Raw genomic sequence first — 8,287 nt, forward strand, 5'->3', positions numbered from 1 at the left:
TAAGTATTCTGGGAATAGCTCAATGCTTTTAGATTTACACTGTACCAGGTAATTTTTATTTGAGGAGGATCTTAATGTCAGTGGGACTTACTTGTTAACGACTAATGGAGAGCTGTTGATAGTATAATACATTGTGAGAAACAGCTCCCTCTGAAGTAACGCAGTTTTCAAGAAAGCAGTAATTTTCCACAAATTTGATTTCGAGACCTCAGAATTAGATTTTGAGGTCTCGGAATCAAGCATCTGAAAGCACACAACTTTGTGTGACAACGGTGTTTTTTCTTTCATTATTTTCTCGCAAACTCGACGACCAATTGAACTAAAATTTTCACAGGTTTGCTTTTTTTATGCATATGTTGAGACACAGCAAGTGAGAAGACTAGTCGTTGACAATTACCGAGAAACATATGACCTGCCTTCTTGCAAATGTGTCAGCAAAATATACGCCATGTTTGTTTTCTGAATAGGGTATACCTTTTCATAGTTTTGATTGTCTTGCTTAAAAGTTTGTTCTGCACTATTCAGGGTCCATGTCATAACATTTCCCCGTAGTTCTTTTGCAGCTGAGCTAACACTATACAATTAATTATTGGTCTTTCTGTAGATACTATCATTATATTTTATTTTTTATTTTATTTTTAATATGTAGTGTTTACAAGTGCATAAGTGTAAGTGCTGAAATACTAGTATTATATATTGTCACATATTATGAAAACTCGGGTTGAACCGAAGAAAAATTAAAGAGCAGAACTTGTCACCTGCCACCTTTTTAGGTTATTGTGTGCCGGTGTGGCAGGAGATTCTGTTCCCCATAGGTTCTCCCCACCCCATAACTACGGAAAAAACTACTTCTGACGGCGCCCTCATTTGAAACATCATCCTTCAGCTCACGCTAATTTTCCATATGGGGGACATATTTTCTGGCAAACCGATTTACCAGGAACACACCAGGGTTGACCGAAGAAAAAATTATAAGAGCAGAACTTGTCACCTGTCACCTTTTTAGATTATTGTGTCGGTGTGGCAGGATGATTCTACGGAAAAACTACTTCTGACGGCGCCCTCTTTTAAAACATCCTCCTTCAGCTCACGTTAATTTTCCATATGGGGGAACAGAATCTCTGACCGATTTCCCAGGGACATTGGTGTCCCAGGGAATTTTGTCTGCCGGAGATTCGGTCCCCAAATGGGAAATTAATATGGACTGAGGAGGAGGATTAAAGAGGGCGTTAGCAGAAGTTTGCACACAGTTTGCCATTACGTGGAGGACCGAATCTCTCGTGGGGGCAGAATCTCCTGCCATCACACCGGCGCTTTTTATGTTAGTCTGGAGGTCGCAGGGTCAAGTTCCGCTCTTGTAAATTTCTATTTGGTCAACCCAAAAGTGTTTTAAAATGTACTCGGTTAGCTTTATAGTGTGTATGTGGTAGAGCCATGGACTCAGTTGGATATTATACTATACATCGTGATCAGTTGTGTTTTAACGAAGACTTAATCGATTTCATTTGTGTGCACTAGCCAACTTGTATTACATAAGAGAAGCTCTTGGTGTTGAAAATGACCGGGCTAACGTGGTTGTGTCTAACTATTGGTCACACGGCGAGACTATTGCTGCGTCATCTTAGGTTTGAAATTAATGAAGACGTTCAATCCCTAGCAACACCTTCAGCAACAGCTGTAGCCGAAGCCAACAATTAAGATGTTGGGCTTTATCACATCACATACTTTCGACCATGCAGTGCTTGTGTGTGTACAAGTTCCAAATCGTAAACCCGTAACCTAACCCATTGTGAAATTCGTGATTTCTCATATTTTTTAGCATAACAGAAATATGTATATAAATACCAACAATATTATGCAGTTGAAAATAATGTAATAAGCGATTTCAGTTTGTATTCAAAGTACTAATGGAATTTGTTATTTGTACCCGTGATTATTTATTCACTTGCCTTCTCAGTTTTTTTTTCTTTGCTTTCATGGTTTATAATTATTAAAATATGCATTGATGCAGTTGATGAATAGCAATATTATGATGTTATTTTGCAAACAATAATTAAGTTTTCAACAGTTGAATGACAATCAGTTTTTCGTCAAATTTAATTCCATAATTTGAAAACAGTATTGATTAATGTAATTTAAAAAATGTTGATAAAAGGTATATTTTATTGGTAAAGGAAATGGTTTAATTAAGACATGGGTGCTGTGATGGTAATGCTGGAGTAGTAATAAAGGAAAATATAAAGTATCATCTTGTTTTCTGTTGATAGCTTTCCCTGGAAAACACTTTTCCAATGTGACTTATTAAATTAAACTTCTTTTTTTAAATTGGCAATCACAGTCAGTGTTAAATTGTCATTATATTCACTTTCATCTAATTTGGCAAATTTCGGACAAAATTGTAACGGTACACACTCTCGCCTATTTTTGTTCAGGACTTGCGTGTGCAGATATTTACCCACGTTCCACCTGGAAAAAAACCCGCATCATATCGTGACCCTTCTTGTGGTGACGTCAGAGCACCTCGGACCAGCCCCAAGTGCCCCTATCCAAAAGCGGGTCACTTGGGGCTGGTCCGAGGTGCTCTGACGTCACCACGAGAAGGGTCACGTCATGATGAGGGGTTTTTTTTTCCAGGTGGAACGTGGGTAAATATCTGCACACGTTCGTCCTGAAAAAATAGGCGACTTTTACAGGACGAACATGAGGTAATTATCAAAGCCCACGTTCGTCCTGGAAAAAATAAAAATACGCCACTTGGATGAGCACACCGGGGTCGACCCAGGGAAGCTAAACGAACGCAGCCATTATAAGGTGCTAAATAATTGGGTCTCAGAGTTCATCACTGCAATAACCTATCCTGAAAGTTTGTATATACGCAGCGCCTTGATTACCTTGTTTGGTAGATACGTGTACTATAAAAAAAATACAAGACGTCGATATTATTATTACAACACTGCCAATAGATTATTATTTTGAGATAAAATTGGAACTTTTTTTTTGTCCATCCGATCATCACCATCCGATCATTCTACTTTTACAACACCTTTCTAACCATATGCATTTTATAACAAATGCTTACAAACGCTTTTCAAAGACCAACTCGACCGATCCAAGGCAACGTGTTCTAAGTGTTTGAAAACAGTGTTGGTTTTACCATAGCGCTCTATGGTTTTACAAAGTAGTTTCTCTTTTCGAAGAGCTATTGATCTTAACTGCGAAGCAATCATTTGCTTTAAAGGAACACGTTGCCTTGGATCGGTCGAGTTGGTCTTTGAAAAGCATTTGTAACCGTTTGTCATAAAAAGATGTTGTAAAAGTAGAATACAAAACCAACTCGTCCGATCCAAGGCAACGTGTTTCTTTAAACAGTGTGATGTCTCAATTCAAACCATTATAAAATATGGTCTTGTAATGGAGGTAGAACAACTGGCAGCTCATCAACTCATGTATTATTCAATCTGATGAAATTTAGCCCTTTGACATAACTTGGCCATGCTTTTATGCCTAAACCTCATAATTTGAACCAGTAACATACAAGTTTTTCTACACCTTCTTTGATGTATGAATACACGATCACCTTTAGGTTTCTACAGGTGGCAAGAAGGAATATCTTTGATTGATAGGTGATATATTGAACACTCCCTAGTGAGATTCACCCTCACTCACATGCATATTTTAAAAACCTATAGATCCAGTGAATAATTTACATTCTTCAATTTCAATCTCACGAAAAGATTATTGGACACGCCAACGAAAGGCTGCGCTATTTTATAGACCAATGGTTAAAGCCACCAGCTATTTTTAACCTTACAGACGGAAAATAATTCCCGCTCAGCAACGATCCAAGGAGCGATAGTGGACCGGAGTATTGGGTGTAATGTTGCACCGGCCCCGTCAAGGGATATGAAGACTGTCCACCGAGAACATGCAGGGGTCTCTTCTTCTTTCGTTGATTACAGAGAAAGCTCCCCTTGTAAAGAAAGAAGAAGAAAGAGATATGGTGGATTTGGCCGTAACACTGGTCAACATCGATTGTTTCCCGGGGATTCTGTTTCCTATCAGCAAAAAACACCTGCGGGAAAAGAAGACAAAAATCAAAATAAGAATGTCACCAAAAGGTGTTTTCTTTTTTGGTTGCATGATCGCTAGGCCTATGGTAATGCTTTGTCCATAACAGAGCAATGACCCCAGGCGGAAGAACACAGCGTAAGATTGTCTTTGAAAAGGTATACATGCATGACAATAGTAAATCTACTTCAAACATGGAGTAAAGAAGTTGCTTCATCAAAGCAGGATGTTGGAGGGTTTTATTATTATACGCAAAATACCAACATCCAAGTACAAACATGGAGCTATAAAAAGGATACATCCATGGTCAAAATAAGCACAAAAGGCTGGTATTGAAGCATTGTTTGCACAGCCCACGCTATTGTTTTCGTTCGGAAATAAATGCATTTTGCGGTAATTAGTTTTATAAATCCAACAACAACAACAACAGGGGTTTTCGGTGAAGCAAACAATACTCTTTTGACTGTTGTTTTCCCTCGTCCATCGACGTAAAGTTTAAAGCTAGTTAAATGCACTAAACGTCCACTGATCGCGGGCTATGGCAATAGACCCGGTGAAGCGTGCTGGGATACCAGGACTTTTAATGACCTAACAGTTTTTCAGGATTTGAAAATTCCTAATTCGTCCATCCATTTATAGTGTAATTAAGTGTGAACTTGAACAGACTTGGGTCTATCAGTGCAGCGTTTACTTTGCAGTTTATATCGTATTAACGTTGCCTGGATTGCCCATGGCTTTTTCATGGCGCTCAATGCCCAAACCATGGCGATCAGACAGACAGACAGTCCCTCATGGAAAGACAACAGACGGCCTGAAAATAAGAGGCGCCGCGAGGTCATGGGTATGATGTGATGCGTAAAATGACAAGATAGTTAGAAATTACTTCAAGTAATTGCTATCATGCTTAAATCATACTTGGCCTAACGTTGAACCCGTAAAGTTGTTAACTGCGCACGACAAGGGTCTAAAAAGAATGTGGTTGAAAATGTGGTTTGTATTTTCAAATAGTTGGTATGAATTCAAGACCGGAATTTGAGGCATTGCGTGAGGTATCAATATATATTTGGTTTTCGGTAACACCATGTGTGTACCAGGTAGATTATGTTCTTCTGAGAATATGTCTTGGTTCATATACTACCGCTGAGTAGATTTTCGGAAGGTGTGAGACTTCTCAGTTCTGAAAAGAACTGTCCTGCTTTTTAAGACAATTGCCACTCAGGTCAACGCCACTTAGCCACTTCCCAAGTAAACCTGGCAAAATGTTAAATCACAATAAACGAATAAAAACATCTCCCACATAAGAAAAATAGATATGTTGCTCCTTTAAGTGCGTCATCCTTCTCTCGTTACCCGTCTTCATCACTCCATAGCCTCTCTAAGACGCGTATAAGATCTTCAGAGCGGCATCAGCAACCATCCCAGGGGAATCATACACGCAATATAATCACTGCCATGCTCGTATGGTTGCTTGCGTATTCCATCACACTTCTTGTTGATTAAGCCATAGACGATATTACAGATGGCTTTCAAGTACTTTACTTATTAACGATTTGGTTACAAGTAATCAGACGGGAAACTTCTTCCCGATGACACGGTCAGAGCACACATACCTTTTATTTACAGATTAAAAATTACGCCGAAAATGGAACATAGTTTCAACATTTCAAAGTGATCCTGTTTTTTATTAAGGGAATAAAAGGGTGTAGCGACGACTACTTAATCGATCGTTTAATCCCGGCAGGGTCGTGGCCGTGCGAATAGCAGTTTAAACTGAAGCGCCATGAGCGTCACTGATGAGTGACGGGTGTGAGTGCTTTATTATTAGAAGATGACTATTACTATTAATACACTTGATTTTTTTGTTATACTCATATATACCAATGTGTGTTAGCACTGTATTCTAGTACTTTCCCGAGACCTGTGAAAAAATATCACAGGCATGTTAATCGGGTGGGATTCGAACCCACGACCTTTGCAATTCTAGAGCAGTGTCATATTAACTAGGCCACCGAGATTGCCCGGTAGCTAGAGGCAGTTCGAATCCTATGTTTAGCAGCGGATACTGCAAACGATTTATTCTTTATCCCCGATGCAAATTTAACATCTATTTAAATAATACACTTAAACTATTTATTTTCTTTACACAAACTGCAGCTTTAATAGGCTATAGCCAGGTGCCTTACGTACCTTCCACGTGGTGTCATCTAAAATACATCCCAGACAGGGTTCAAGTTGACAAAACATTTAGGTCCACTGATTCGAGGGCTATACTGTTTTTTTTTTTTGTTTTTTTTTTTTTTGGGGGGGGGGGTGATTTATGTTATAGTGACATCGCATTTTAAGGCAAAGCAACTGAATTATTGGCTAATATTTGGCTCTTTTGTGTTGACGAACACCTTGGCTCATCAAATTTTGTTAAAGAGGAGAAACCACGTAAATGCACCACCTTTTTACAAAACATAAACAAATAACACAATTTTGTATATGGAGGCGCCACCATTAACGATTATAGCGCCATACTATCTGTTAAATTTTTAGTCGATATTGCGTAACGCCTAACGGTCGATTATTTGTTTCCTTTTTGTACAATGGAGATGATATTGTGATGATAAAGTTGATTATGATTACGATTGTCTGTCATGTAATCAAATATATTATCCTCCCAGGTAGGACCATTAAAAATAAATCGAATTGAATGAGATATGTTCAGGCCGTGTTACATGAAGCAATTTCAGGCATTCAGCTCAAGGCAATCACCAATAACATAAGAAAATTACATCACTCAAAATGATTTCTGCAAGCGGGTTCCCTCCAAGTTGCCCTGAAGAGTATACCTCTGCATCTGTGGGGCGACTTTTAAAGCCATTGGACACTTTCGGTAAACAGTATTGTCCAAGGTCCACACTTCGCGTATCACAACTTAACCTGTGAAAATTTAGGCTCAATCGGTCATCGGAGTCGGGAGAAAATAACGGGAAAACCCACCCTTGTTTCCGCACGTTTCGTCGTGTCATGCCATAATTCTCGATATCGAGAATTGATATTGTTTTAATGTTTTCTCAAAAAGTAAAGCATTTCATGAAATAATATTTCAAGAGAAGTCTTTCACCATTACCTTCTGTAACCATGTAAGTTATTTGTGAAATCTATGAACTTTTTTTGTGTTTTCTGTTCCGAATTCCAATGGCTTTAACCTCTCAAATTGAAATAAAGAGTTCATTCGTTGACCTTTTGGTTTTCTTTTGACCATGCAGCTATAATAAGTGGTAAAGCAAGCTACACAAATATGAATCGTCAAATATCGCATTCACTCTCTGGGCTATGTGGCTCGATGGCTCCAACCGAGCTAAGGTTGCGTTGAGAAATAATAATGACTTACAAAGTTCCGGAGCAAGGGAGCGGGAATTTCGTTCCAGGAGTTGTACATGCGGTATAGTATAATTTTACACGACCAATTCGAACGCCGAATTTGATTTTTTTTTTTAAATGAAAAAAAAAATCAAAAAAATATTTATATAATGATAAAAGACAAATACACCAAATCCCACTGATTGTTTTCCCACCATAGTTTGGGACGATCTTACTCATTACTGTCATTGTCGGCCATTTTGGACGCCATACCGGCCCAAAATTAGCAAGAGGACCAGATTGTTCACTTTGTTTGTTGTTTATGGAGGCTTATAAAGAACCAAATGGACGAACACAATTATTCCTCCATGATATAATGAAGCTTCTTGAGTGCCTGTGAGGTTTTGCACGATACATCTGTACTTGAGGCACTCGATCCCTAATTATATAAACAACTAACGCAGCGTGCTAATACTGGGTAGGCCTACTTGCAGGTCTGGTTCTGAACTTACAATTTACAGACGGTCATAAAACCCTTACATGAAAGAAACACAAAAAAAACAGCAAACTGAAAGTAGATTTACGAGAAATGGCACTATTGAGCAGAGTATCCGCCAATTGTGCAGATATTAGGGAAACCCCTACAGCGGTCATTGTGATTGGGTTTCGGTATATTATGTATACACAATGTACTCGGTACTTTTCAAGTTCTCTGTGACCTTAAAGGTAAAGTGGATTGTAAAGCTGACGAAAAGGTCGCAGAAACAGCTCCTTCAGAAGTGACCTAGTTTTGGAGAAAGTAGTAATTTTCTACGAATTTGATGAGGTCTCGAAATCAACCATCTAAACGCACACAACTTCGTGTGACAAG

The sequence above is a fragment of the Asterias amurensis genome, chromosome 1 (assembly GCF_032118995.1).
Source record: "Asterias amurensis chromosome 1, ASM3211899v1".
Classification (NCBI taxonomy): Eukaryota; Metazoa; Echinodermata; class Asteroidea; order Forcipulatida; family Asteriidae; genus Asterias; species Asterias amurensis.